Source organism: Pan troglodytes, chromosome X (assembly GCF_028858775.2).
Source record: "Pan troglodytes isolate AG18354 chromosome X, NHGRI_mPanTro3-v2.0_pri, whole genome shotgun sequence".
NCBI lineage: Eukaryota > Metazoa > Chordata > Mammalia > Primates > Hominidae > Pan > Pan troglodytes.
The window spans coordinates 120,017,921-120,033,086 of record NC_072421.2 but is presented as its reverse complement, the minus strand read 5'-3'; the positions used below and the strand labels follow the sequence as shown (position 1 = coordinate 120,033,086).

The 15,166-nt window shown below is 35.2% G+C and overlaps 1 pseudogene; it reads right to left on the bottom strand.

Moving 5' to 3' along the window:
• Positions 1–579: 579 nt before the first annotated feature.
• On the bottom strand, positions 580–1,411 carry LOC473764 (large ribosomal subunit protein uL3-like; annotated as a pseudogene).
• Between the last annotated feature and the right edge of the window lie 13,755 nt (positions 1,412–15,166).

Below are 15,166 nucleotides of genomic sequence, written 5' to 3'. Positions count from 1 at the left end.
CTTTTAGAAGTTTTATAGTTTTACATTTACGTTATTATATATTTTTAATTAATTTTTATATGTGGTTTGATGTATGGTTCAAGGTTCATTTATTAATAGAGATCCATACATTTCCCAGCAACATTTTTCAAAAGACTATCCTGTCCCAGTGAATTATATTGGCAATTTGTCAAAGAAATCAATGGGACATATAGATCCATGTCTATTTCTGGATTCTTTATTTTGTTCCATAAATCTCTATGTCTGTCCTTTTATCAATGCCACACAGACTTGATAATTATAGACTTGTAAGCCTTAAAATTAAATAGTAAAATACCTTGAATTCTATTTTCCTTAAAGTTGTTTGCATAATTCCAGGTTCTTTGATTTTTTCATATAAAATTTATAATTAGCTTGATAACCTTTATGAAAATAAAACAGCCTGATGGAATTTTGACTGAGAATGTCTTGATTCCTATCAGGAAATTTGATATCTTAATATATTGTTTTGTAATGTATGATCACTGTATATCTCTCCTCTTACTTAGATCTTTCTAGATTTCTCACAGAAATGTTTTATTTGTATTTATTAATTTTTTTCAGTGGAAAATAATTTTTATTGAGACCCCACCAAGTGCAAAATCTGTTCCTGGCATTAAGCTCCTTCTTCCTTTGCAATTTGGTCTTTCTTGAGTGGTCTCATGAATGCTTTCTTCTTCATGGTCTGGAAGTGGCAATGGCCAAAGTTGGAGGTGGTGTCAATGAACTTAAGGTCAGTCTTCTCCAGAGCCTGCCATTTGGTCTGGACCAGCAAGGACTTGCAGAGGGTGAGCACTTGCTTCTTGGTTCCCACCACATAGCCTTTCAGCATGACAAAGTCATTGGTCACTTTGCCACAGTGGACAAAGCCACCCAGAGAGTTGATGCTCTTGTCAGACAGGTCATAGTCAATGGAGGCATTGTTCTTGATCAGTTTGCCGTCCATGATAGGGTAGCCCTGGCCGATCTTATAGATCTTCTTGTTGATCTCAGTGCCATGATGGTAGCCTTTCTGACCAGCGTGTGCCACAGAGAAGGCCACATGGGCAAGATGCCATGCCCCAATACAGGCCACCTTGCATAAGCCTTGGTGGGTCTTGTGGGGCAGCTTCTTGGTGTGCCAACAACTGGTGACCCCTTTGTAGCCTTTGCCCTTGGTCACCCCGATGACTTTGATCATCTCATCTTGCCCAAACACTTGGTTCACAGGTACCTGCTGCTCGAGCCTCTTCTGGGCCCAGTCCAGCTTCTCGGCCACAGTGCCTCTGTTCACCTAGATCTCCATCAGGTGGGCTTTCTGGTGCAGAGGAAGCAGGCGTATCTGGGTGTGGGCAATGACGCGGATGACTTGGCAGTACTTCTTCATGCTGCTGAAGTCCTTCTACACCTGCTTTTTGCCATCCTCTTTCTGCCGTTTCTTGCAGTACTTGGTAAAGGGCTTCTTCTTAGATTTATGTCAGTTCTTATAGAAACGCCTTTTGCACTCACTGCTGATGTGCTCAGCAAAGATGGTCTTGAAAGTCCAGATGCCTCGAAGGGTTTCCCCATATCCCACAATGCCCACAACCACCATTGTGGGTGGTTGTCTCCACAATGGCCACAGCCTCTACCACCTCCTTCGTACTCACCTTGGATCCTGGCCTATTGACTTCCCCTCACGATGTGGGTCATGCCAACCTTGTATCTCAAGAAGGCTGTGAGGTGGACCAGCTTTGAAGGGTCATCCTTAGGGAAACTCTTCACCTTCCCACAATGCCTGCAATTGTGCTTTCAAGGCAGGAAGCCGAGGGACCCATGTCTGGGAGTGGAGAACTTTCTGTGAGGTATCATGCCGTCAAATCCCACTGGAGAAATGTTTTATAGTTTTAAGCACATAAGCATTACATTTTGTTAGGCTTATTTATGAGTATTTCATATCTCAGTACTATTATAAATGGTACTGTTTTCTTCATTTAAATTTTCAGTTCTTCACTGGTGGAGTATAAAATTTCAATTGACTTTTATATATTGACTTTGCATTCTGTGATGGTGAAAAACTTGCTTCTCAGGTATAACAGATTTTTTGGGAGATTATTATTTCTTTATAAATAGACAATCATGTCATCTGAAAATAATTACAGTTTAATTTCTTCTTTTTCAATTTAGCTGCCTTTTATTTACTTTCTGTACCTGATTGCACTGGCTAGGACCTACAATATTATGTTGAATACAAGTGGTGATAGTGAACACATCCTTACCTTGTTTCCGATACGATAAAGAAAATATTAAGTCTTTCACCAGGAAGTCTGATGCTAACTGTATATATTCCAGACATGCCTTTTCTCAGGTTGAGAAAATTTCCTTATATTCCTAGTTTGTTGAGAATTTTTGAATAGATGTTAACTTTGTCAAATGCTTTTTCTGCATCTATTGAGATAAATCTTATATAATTTTGATTTTTTCTTGTTGATATTTTGAATTACATTGATTAATTTTCCAATGTTGAAACAACCTGGTATTCATGTAATAAACCCCACTTGGTCATGATATATTATCCTTCTTATATATTGCTGGATTTGATTTACTAACATATTTTTTTCAGAATTATTTGTCAAAGTTCATGAAGGAGTTTGGTCTTTAATTTTCTCTTCTTGTAATGTCTCTGTCTGACTTGGTGTCATGGGAATTTGGGCCTCATAAAATTATTTGAAAATTTCTCTCCTCTTTTATTTTCTAGAAGAGTACTTGTAGCATTGGTTTTAGTTCTCCTTAAATGTTTATTATATATTGCCACTGAAGACATTTTTAGCCATGGATTTTCCCTGTGCAAAATATTTTCACTGAAAATTGTATTTGTTTACTAATTATATTTGTTTGGGTTACTCTATTTTTTTCAATAAATTTTGGTAATTTTTGATTTTCAAGAGTTGTGGTCCATTTTATGTGTTAAATTTATTGACATAGAATTTTTAAAATATTCACTTATGCTTTAAATTTCAGAAGTATGTGTAGTGATGTCTCCTCTTTAATTTCTTATATTGGTAATTTGTGTTTCTTTGTGCTTTATTTTGTCTTCATTTGACCAACTAGAAGTATTCTTTTTTCATCTTGCAGAAAAATCATTGTTTCATTTTATTGATTTTCCTTGTTATTTTAAATTTTGTTGATTTCTCTTTTTTTGTTTTTACTTTTACTACTTATTTATTGCTCTTGCTTTCCTTCATTCTACATGCCTTGAGTCTGAAATGTTCTACTTCCCCTAGTTACTTAAGGGGAAATATTTAATTATGAATTTTAGACCTTTCTTATTCTTTACTAATGTAAGCATTTAATTCTATAAAATTTCCCCCAAGCTCTACCTTAGCTGTGTCCCACAAATTTTGATATATTGTGATTCTGTTTTCATTTAATTCAAAGGGTATTTAGCATATCTTATGCTTCCTCTTTGACCATGGGTTATTTAGAAGTGTGCTGCTAAATATACAAAAATAGAGAGAATTGAATTGACAGGTTTTTCTTTCAATACTTTAAAGATATGAATTCACTAATATCACACTAACATAGATTCAGACAAAAGTATGCTGTAAATCTTATGTTTGTTCCTGTATATGTAATATGTGATTACCATTTGCTCTGTTTGATTTCGGTAACTGTGTCACTTCAAAAATGCATAAATGGAATCACATTACATGTAATATTTTGTGGTTGCCTTTTTCACTAAGCATAATTCCCTTAAGTTTCATTTAAGTTCTTGCAGGTATCAAAAGCTTATTCCTGTTTATTGCTGAGTAGCATTCCATGGTGTAGAGGTACACAGTTTAACCATTAACCTATTGAAGGGCATTTGCACTGATTCAATTTTTGATAATTGCAAGTAAAGTTACTCTCAACATTCATCTACAGGATTTCGTGTGAACATAAGTGTCCATTTTTCTGAGATAAATGCCCAAGAGTGCAATTGCTGTGTCATATGGTAATTGTATGAAGAGTTTCCTCAGAAACTGCCAAACTGATTTTAGTTTCTGTACTATCTTACAGTACTACCAACAATGTATCAATTATCTAGGTGCACTGCATCCTCATCAGAATTTTATGTTATTACAATTTCTTATATTTTAGCCATTTTAGTAAGTGTGTTTTAAGTTGCATCTCTTCGTGGCTTTCATTCGCATTTCCTCCAATGGCTAATGATGTTGAACATAGATCCATATGCTTGTTTGCCACATATATAGCCTCTTCAGTAAAATGTCTCTCATATATTTTGCCTATTCTCTAACTATATTGTTTACTTTCTGATGTTAAGCTTCAAGAATTCTTTATATATTCTTGATGCAAGTTTTTTTTCAGATATGCAGCATGCAGATATTTTTGTCTAATGTGTAGCTTGTATTTTCACCCTCTTATAGTGGTTTTTGGAAGAGCAGAAGTCTGTAATTTTGATGAAGTCCAATTCATAAAATTTTCTTGGACATTTTCAGTGTCAAGTCTAAGAATTCCTTGCCTAGCCCTAGATCCTGAAGTTTTTCTCCTACTTTTTCACTAAAAGCTTTATAGTTTTATGATTTACATTTAAGTTTCTGGTTTATTTTGAGGTAGTTTTTGTATAAGGTGTGAGACTTAAGGGAGGAACTATATATCTTTTGCGTATGTATGTTCAGTTGTTCTAAGAAAATATGTTGAAAAGACCATTTTTTTCTCTAATGAATTGCTTTATGCCATTGCAAAAAATTAGTTTGGCACATATGTTCATTTCTTTCTAGGTTCCTTTTTCTACTTCATTAATGCCTGTGTATATCTCTTGCACAATATCACAGACTTGATTAGTATAGCTATCTAATATCTTGAAATTTTGTATACTCAGTCCTATCAATTTATTTTCAAAATTGTTTTAGTTATTTTCATTCCATTGATTTTTATATAAATTTTATTTTATTTTTATACTTTAAAAAATTTAAATGTTGTGCATATATAGTAGGTGTATATATTTATGGGGTACATGAGATGTGTTGATATAGTATGCAATGCATAATAATTACACCATGAAAAATGGGGTATCTATCCCCTCAAGCATTTATCCTTTGTGTTACAAACAATTCAATTGTATAATTTTAGTTATCTTAAAATATACAATTAAATTATTATTGACTATAGTTACTGTGATGTGCTAGCAAATACTAGATTTCATTTGTATTAGTCTGTTTTCGCAATGCTGATAAACACATAGCTGAAACTGGGAAATTTATAAAGTGAAAGAGGTTTAATGGACTCACAGTTCCATATGGCTGGGGAGCCCTCACAATCATAGTAGAAAGTGAAAGGCACATCTTACGTGATGGCAGACAAGAGAGAAAATGAGAGCCAAGCAAAAAAGAATACCCCTTATAGAACCATCAGATCTCGTGACACTTATTCACTTTCACGAGAGTGGTATAGGGAAAACTGCCCTAATGATTCAATTATCTTCCACTGGGTCCCTCCCACAACATGGGAGCTACAATTCAAGATGAGATTTGGGTGGGGACAAAGCCATACCATATCATCATTTGTTCGTTCTATTATTTTTGTACCAGTTAACCATCTCCATCTTCCCCCCGTCCTCCCATTACTCTTCCCAGTATTTGGCAACCATATTTCTACCACCACCATGAATTCAATTGTTTTGATTTTTATATCCCACAAACAAGTGAGAACATGTGATGTTTGTATTTCTTTGCATGGCTTATTTTACATAACATAATGGCCTCCAGTTCCATCCGTGTTGTTACCAATGATAGGATCTTATTATTTTTTATAGCTGAATAGTACTCCATTGTGTGTATGTGCCATATTTTCTGTATCCATTCTTCTGTTTGATGGACACTTAGATTTCTTTCAAATCCTGGATATTGTAGACAGTGCTGCAACAAACACGGGAGTGCAGATATCTCTTTGATACACTGATTTCTTTCCATTTAATGTACACCCAGCAGTAGGATTGATGTATCATATGCTAGCTCTATTTTTAGTATTTTGAGGAAACTCCATACTGTTCTGTGTTCTGGCTGTATTAATTTACAACAGCACCAACAATGTACAAGGGCTCCACTTTCTCCACATCCTCACCAGCATTTGTTATTGCCTGTCTTTTGAATATAAGCCTTTTTAACTGGGGTTAGATGGCATTGCATTGTAATATTCATTTGCATTTCTCTGATGATCAATGATGTTGAGCACCATTTAATATAACTGTCATTTTTACGTCTTCTTTCTTTTAAAGATTTATTTATATTTATTTATATATTTTTAATTTTTATGGATACATAGCAGGTGTACATATTTATGGGGTACATGAGATGTTTTGATAAAGGCATGCAATGTGAAATTAGCACATTAGGGAGAATGGGGTATCCATCCCCTCAAGCATTTATCCTTTGTGTTACAAACAATCCAATTATACTCTAAGTTATTTTTAAAAGTAATATTAAGTTATCATTGATTTTTGTCACTCTATTGTGCTATCAAATAGTAGGTCTTATTCATTCTTTCTATTTTTTGTACCCATTAACAATCCCCACATCCTTTCCCACTGTTCCAGTATACTTCTTAGCTTTTGCTAACCATCTTTCTACTCGCTATATCCATGAGTTCAATTGTTTTGATTTTTAGATCCCACAAGTGAGTGAAAACATACAATGTTTGTCTTTCTGTGCCTGGCTTATTTCACTTAACACAATGATCTCCAATTCCATCCATATAGTTGAAAATGACTGTATCTAATTCTCTTTTATAGCTAAATAGTATTTGACTGTGTATGTGTACTACATTTTCTTTATTTATCTGTTGATGGACACTTAGTTTACGTCCAATCTAAGCTATTGTAAACAGGGCTGCAATAGACGTAGGAGTGCACATATCTTACCAATATACTGATTTCCTTTTTGAGGGGTTATGTACCCAGTAGTGGGTTTGCTGGATCATATGGTACCTTAACTTTTAGTTTTTTTGAAGAACCTCCAAACTGTTTTCCACAGCGGTTGTACTAACTTACATTCCCACCAACAGTGTACAAGGGTTCCTTTTTCTCAACATCTGTGCAAGCATTTGTTATTACCTGTCTTCTGGATACAAGCCGTTTTAACTGGGGTGACGTTATATCTCATTGTAATTTTGACTTGCATTGCCTGATGATCAATGATGTTGAACAACTTTTCATATGCCTGTTTGCCTTTTGTATGCCTTCTTTTGAGAAATGTCTAGTCAAATCTTTGGCTCATTTTTTGGTTGAATTATTAGATTTTTTTCTATAGAGTTGTTTGAGCTCCTTATATATCCTGGCTATTAACCCCTTGTCAGATGGGGAGTTTGCAAATATTTTTTTACCATTCTAGGGGTTTTCTCTTCACTTTGCTGATTGTTTCCTTTGCTGTGCAGAAGCTTTCTAACTTGACATAATCCCATTTGTCTACTTTTGCTTTGGTTGCCTGTACTTATGGAATATTACTCAAGAAATTGTTGCCCAGACCAACGTCCTGGAGAGTTTTCCCAATGTTTTCTTGTAGTAGCTTCATAATTTGAGGTCTTAGATTTAAGTCTTTTATCCATTTTGATGTGATGTTTGTATATTGTGAGAGATACTCGTCTAGTTTCATTCTTCCATATATGGATATCTCATTTTTCCATCACTATTTATTGAAGAGGCTGTCTTTTCCCTAGTGTATGTTCTTGGCATTTGCCTAAACTGAGTTAACTGTAGGTTTGTGCATTTGTTTGTAGGTTCTCTATTTTGTCCTGTTGCTCTGTGTGTCTGTTTTTATGCCAGTACCATACTCTTTTGGTTACTATAGCTCTATAGTATAATTTGAAGTCAGGTAATGAAATTCCTCCAGATTTTTTTCTTTTTGATTAGAATAGGTTTGTCTATTCTATGTCTCTTGTAGTTCCATATGAATTTTAGGATAGTTATCTCTATATTTGTGAAGAATGTCATTGGTATTTTGATAGAAATTGCTTTGAATCTGTAGATACCTTTGGGTTGTATGGACATCTTCACAATACTGATTCTTGCAATCCATGAACTTGGGATATTTTTCCATTTTTTGGTGTCCCCTTAAGTTTCTTTTATCAGTGTTTTATAGATTTTATTACATACATCTTTCCCTTGTTTGGTTAATTCCTAGGTATTTAAATGTAAGTTTGGCTATTGTAATGGAATTACTTTTTTGAATTCTTTTTCACATTGTTCTCTGTTGACATATAGAAATGCTATGATTTTTGTATATCAATTTTGTATCCTGCAACTTTACTGAATTTGTTATTAGTTCTAATAGATTCCTTATGTAGTCTTTAGGTTTTTCCAAATATAAGATTATATCACCTGTAAGCAAAAATAATTTGACTTTCTTATTGCCAATTTGGATGCCACTTATATCTTTCTGTTGTCCAATTGCTCTAGCTAAGAGTGCTAGTACTATGTTGAATAACAGTGGTGATAGTGGGCATCCTTGTCGACTTCAAGATCTTAGAGAAAAGGCTTCCAGCTTTTCCCCATTCAGGGTGATACTAGCTGTGGGTCTGCCATATATGGCTTTTATTATGTTGTGGTATGTTCCTTCTATCCACAGTTTTTTAAGGGTTTTTACCGTGAAGCGATATTGAATTTAATCAAATTATTTTTCAGCATCAAGTGGAATGATCATATGGATTTTATCCTTTATTATGTTGATATGATGTATCATACTGATTGATCTGCATATGCTGAACCACCCGTGCATCCAAGAGATAAATCCCACTTGGACATGATGGATGATCTTTTGAATGTAATGTTGAATTCAGTTTGCTAGTATTTTGTTGAGGATTTATGCATCAATATTCATCAGGTATATTGAACTGTAGCTTTCTTTTTTTAATGTGTCTTTGTCTGGTTTGGGTATCAGGGTAATACTGGTCTCATAGCATATAAGTCTACTTGGTCGTGGTAAATTGACTTTGTCATGTGCTGCTAGATTGGATTTGCTGGTATTTTGTTAAGTATTTTTACATCTATGTTTATCAGGGATATCAGCCTGTAGTTTTCTCTTTTTTTGTTGTGTCTTTGACAGATTATGGTATCAGAGTGATACTGGGTTCATAGAATATGTTATAGAGGATTTCATCTATCTCCATTTTTTTGTGTGTGATGGTTTAAATAGGATTGGTAATGGAAGCTCTTTTTATGTCAGGCAGAATTGAACTGTAAAATCATCTGGTCCAGGGCTCTTTTTGCTTGGTAGGTTTTGTATTACTGATTCAATCTTGGAACTCGATATTGGTCTTTTCATGGTTTCAATTTCTTCCTTACTCAGTGCTGGGAGGTTGTGTGTTTCTAAAAATGTATCCACTTTCTCTAGGTTTTCTAATTTGTTTACACAGAGGTGTTCATTGTAGTCTCTGAGGATCTTTTGTTTTTCTGTGGGATCAGTTGTAATATCACCTTTGCCATTTCTGCTTGTGCTTATTTGTATCTTCTCACTTTTTTCTTTCTTTTTTTTTAATTTTCCCCAAAACGTCTTTTTTTTAATTTTATTATTATTATACTTTAAGTTTTAGGGTACATGTGCACAATGTGCAGGTTAGTTACATATGTATACATGTGCCATGCTGGTGTGCTGCACCAATTACCTCCTCATTTAGCATTAGGTATATCTCCTAAAGCTATCCCTCCCCCCTCCCCCCACCCCACAACAGTCCCCAGAGTGTTATGTTCCCCTTCCTGTGTCCATGTGTTCTCATTGTTCAATTCCCACCTATGAGTGAGAATATGCGGTGTTTGGCTTTTTGTCCTTGTGATAGTTTACTGAGAATGATGATTTCCAATTTCATCCATGTCCCTACAAAGGACATGAACTCATCATTTTTTATGGTGGCGTAGTATTCCATGGTGTATATGTGCCACATTTTCTTAATCCAGTCTATCATTGTTGGACATTTGGGTTGGTTCCAAGTCTTTGCTATTGTGAATAGTGCCACAATAAACATACGTGTGCATGTGTCTTTATAGCAGCATGATTTATAGTCCTTTGGGTATATACCCAGTAATGGGATGGCTGGGTCAAATGGTATTTCTAGTTCTAGATCCCTGAGGAATTGCCACATTGACTTCCACAATGGTTGAACTAGTTTACAGTCCCACCAACAGTGTAAAAGTGTTCCTATTTCTCCACATCCTCTCCAGCACCTGTTGTTTCCTGACTTTTTAATGATCGCCATTCTAACTGGTATGAGATGGTATCTCATTGTGGTTTTGATTTGCATTTCTCTGATGGCCCATGATGGTGAGCATTTTTTCATGTGTTTTTTGGCTGCATAAATGCCTTCTTTTGAGAAGTGTCTGTTCATGTCCTTTGCCCACTTTTTGATGGGGTTGTTTGTTTTTATCTTGTAAATTTGTTTGAGTTCATTGTAGATTCTGGATATTAGCCCTTTGTCAGATGAGTAGGTTGCGAAAATTTTCTCCCATTTTGTAGGTTGCCTGTTCACTCTGATGGTAGTTTCTTTTGCTGTGCAGAAGCTCTTTAGTTTAATTAGATACCATTTGTCAATTTTGTCTTTTGTTGCCATTGCTTTTGGTGTTTTAGACATGAAGTCCTTGCCCATGCCTATGTCCTGAATGGTAAGGCCTAGGTTTCCTTCTAGGGTTTTTATGGTTTTAGGTCTAACGTTTAAGTCTTTAATCCATCTTGAATTAATTTTTGTATGAGGTGTAAGGAAGGGATCCAGTTTCAGCTCTCTACATATCGCTAGCCCGTTTTCCCAGCACCATTTATTAAATAGGGAATCGTTTCCCCATTGCTTGTTTTTGTCAGGTTTGTCAAAGATCAGATAGTTGTAGATATGCGGCATTATTTCTGAGGGCTCTGTTCTGTTCCATTGATCTATATCTCTGTTTTGGTACCAGTACCATGCTGTTTTGGTTACTGTAGCCTTGTAGTATAGTTTGAAGTCAGGTAGTGTGATGCCTCCAGCTTTGTTCTTTTGGCTTAGGATTGCCTTGGCAATGTGGGCTCTTTTGTGGTTCCATATGAACTTTAAAGTAGTTTTTTCCAATTCTGTGAAGAAAGTCACTGGTAGCTTGATGGGGATGGCATTGAATCTATAAATTACTTTGGGCAGTATGGCCATTTTCATGATATTTATTCTTCCTACCCATGATCATGGAATGTTCTTCCATTTGTTTGTATCCTCTTTTATTTCATTGAGCAGTGGTTTGTAGTTCTCCTTGAAGAGGTCCTTCACGTCCCTTGTAAGTTGGATCCCATAACTAAAATCAGAGCAGAACTGAAGGAAATAGAGACACAAAAAACCCTTCAAAAAATTAATGAATCCAGGAGATGGTTTTTTGAAAGGATCAACAAAATTGATAGACTGCTAGCAAGACTAATAAAGAAGAAAAGAGAGAAGAATCAAATAGACGCAATAAAAAATGATAAAGGGGATATCACCACCAATCCCACAGAAATACAAACTACCATCAGAGAATACTACAAACACCTCTACACAAATAAACTAGAAAATCTAGAAGAAATGGATAAATTCCTCGACACATACATCCTCCCAAGACTAAACCAGGAAGAAGTTGACTCTCTGAATAGACCAATAACAGGCGCTGAAATTATGGCAATAATCAGTAGCTTACCAACCAAAAACAGTCCAGGACCAGATGGATTCACAGCAGAATTCTACCAGAGGTACAAGGAGGAACTGGTACCATTCCTTCTGAAACTATTCCAATCAATAGAAAAAGAGGGAATCCTCCTTAAGTCATTTTATGAGACCAGCATCATCCTGATACCAAAGCCGGGCAGAGACACAACCAAAAAAGAGAATTTAAACCAATATCCTTGATCAACATTGACACAAAAATCCTCAATAAAATACTGGCAAACCGAATCCAGCAGCACATCAAAAAGCTTATCCACCATGATCAAGTGGGCTTCATCCCTGGGATGCAAGGCTGGTTCAATATACGCAAATCAATAAATGTAATCCAGCATATAAACAGAACCAAAGACAAAAACCACATGATTATCTCAATAGATGCAGAAAAGGCCTTTGACAAAATTCAACAACCCTTCATGCTAAAAACTCTCAATAAATTAGGTATTGATGGGACGTATTTCAAAATAATAAGAGCTATCTATGACAAACCCACAGCCAGTATCATACTGAATGGGCAAAAACTGGAAGCATTCCCTTTGAAAACTGGCACAAGACAGGGATGCCCTCTCTCACCACTCCTATTCAACATAGTGTGGAATTTCTGGCCAGGGCAATTAGGCAGAAGAAGGAAATAAAGGGTATTCAATTAGGAAAAGAGGAAGTCAAATTGCCCCTGTTTGCAGATGACATGATTGTATATCTAGAAAACCCCATCGTCTCAGCCCAAAATCTCCTTAAGCTGATAAGCAACTTCAGCAAAGTCTCAGCATACAAAATCAATGTACAAAAATCACAGCATTCTTATACACCAATAACAGACAGCCAAATCATGAGTGAACTCCCACTCACAATTGCTTCAAAGAGAATAAAATACTTTTTTCTTTCTTAATCTAGCTAGTGGTCAATTGATCTTGTTTATTCTTGCAAAGAACCTATTTTTTGTTTGTCTCAGTTCTATTCAGTTCTCCTCTGAGTTTTGTTATTTCCTTTCTTCTGCTAGCTTTGGGATTAGTTTGTTCTTGTTTTTCTAGTTCCTCTCTATGTGATGTTAGATAGTTAATTTGAGATTTTCCTAGCTTCTTGATGTAGGCATTCAGCATCATAAACTTTCCTCCAAACACTGCTTTTGCTGCATCCCAGAAATGTTGGTATGTTGTGTCTCTGTTTTTATTTATTCCAAAGGATTTTGAAATTTTTTATTTAATTTTATTGTTTACAAAATGTGATCCAGGAGCATGTCGTTTAATTTCTCTTTAAGTGTGTGATTTTGAGAGATCTTATTTTTTTGTATTGATTTGTATTTTTATTCCAATGTGGTTTGCAAGTATGTTTGGTATTTTTTTTTTATTTTTTAAGCTATTGAAACTTGCTTTATAGCCAAGCATGTGGTCTGTTTTAGAGAATATTCCATGTGCAGATGAGAAGAATGGATATTCTGTGGTTTATGGGTGAAGTAATTTGTAGATGTCTATTAGGTCCAACTGGTCGAGTGTCAAATTTAAGTCTAGAATTTCTTTTTTAGTTTTCTGTTTTGATGATCTCTCTAATGCTGTCAGTGAGGTGTTGAAGTCCCCACTCTTACTGTGTGGCTCTGTGAGTCTTATTGTAGGTCTAGAAGTACTTATTTTATGAATCTGGTTGTTATAATGTTTGGTGCATTTGTATGTATGATAGTTAAGTCATCATGTTGGATTTAACCCTTTATCATTATGTATCGTCCTTCTTTGTCCTTTGTTAATTGTGTTGGTTTAAAATCCATTTTGTCTGATATAAGGATAGCAACTCCTGTTCTTTTTTGTTTTACATTCGCATGATAGATCTCTCTTGAACCCTTACCTTGATTCTATGTGTGTCGTTATGTGGGAAATGGGTCTCTGGAAGGCAGCTGGTGAATAATTCTTGTTTTTTTAATAAATTCAAACTTGACACTTTGTCTTTTAAGGAGGGGGTTAAGACCATTTATGTTCAAGTTTAATGTTGATATGTGAGATGTTGCTCCTATTGTAAAGTTGTCAGCTGGTGGTTTCGCAGTTCCTATTGTGTAGTTGCTTTAAAGAGTCTGTGGGTATGTACCTAGGTGTGGTTGTATGGTAGCAAGTATTGTTCTTTTGTTTTCATATTTAGAACACTCTTAAGAATTGCTTGAAAGGCTAGCCCAGTGGTAATGAATTCTCTTAGTCTGAGAAAGATGTTATTTCTCTTTTGCTTATGAAGCTTATTTTGGTGTGGTATAAAATTCTTGATTTAATTTTCTTTACTTTGAGAATGCTGAAAATAAGTCCGCAGTCTCTTCTGGCATGTAGAGTTTCTTCTGAAAAGTCCTCTGTTAGCCTAATGGACTTCTCTTTGTATATGATCTAACCCTTTACTGTAGTTGCCTTTAAGATTTTTTTCTTTAGTTTGACCTTGAATACTGTGGTGACTATGTATGTTGGTAATATTCATTTTGTATAGTATCTAGCAGGTGTTTTCTGGATTTATTGTATTTGGATATCTACCTCTCTAGCAAGATTAGGAAAATTTTCTTGAATTATTCTTTCAAATTTGTTTTCCAGGTTGTTCAGTTTTTTTCTTCTTTATCAGGAATGCCAATAATTCATATGGTGGTCCCTTTACATAATCTCATATTTCTTGGAGGCTTTGTTTATTTTATAAACTCTTTTTTCTTTATTTTTGTTTAACTGGGTTAGTTTGAAAAACCAAGCTTAAAGTTCTGAAATTCTTTCTTCTGCTTGAACTAGTCTATTGATAATACCTTCATTTGTTGTTTGAAATTTTTAGTGATTTTTTCAGTTCCAGTAACTCTTATTGATTCTTTGTCAGATGTTTACCTCTTCCTCTATTTTTTGGACTTATTTCCAGACTGTTACCTTCCTTTATTTCCAGACTATTCAAGGTCAAACTAAAAAAGAAAAATCTTAAAGGCAAACTAGAGCAAAGGGTTAGATTATGTACAAAGAGAAGCCCATTAGGCTAACAGAGAACTTCTCAGCAGAAACTGTATGTGCCAGAAGAGACTGTGGGCCTATTTTCAGCATTCTCAAAGAAAAGAAAATTGAACCAAGAATTTTATACCATGCCAAACTAAGCTTCATAAACAAAAGAGAAAAAACATATTTTTCAGACAGGCAATCACTCAGGGAATTTATTACCATTGGGCTTGTCTTCCAAGCAATTCTTAAGAGTGTTCTAAACATGAAAACATAAGAACAACACCTACTACCATACAACCACACCTGGGTACATACCCACAGACTCGCAACTACACAATAGGAACTGCAAAACAACCAGCTGACAACGTTACAGCTTTACAGGTTTCTTAGTCCTGATTTTCAACTATGTTTTGGATCTTATTGCATGTCCCTGTAATGTATGCTTTGAATTCTCCATATGTAATCTATGTTCCTCCATTTTGGTTAGAAACCACCTCAAGAGAGCTAGAGTTAACCTTTGGTGGTGTGACAACATTCAGATTTTTCATGGTGGCAGAATTCTT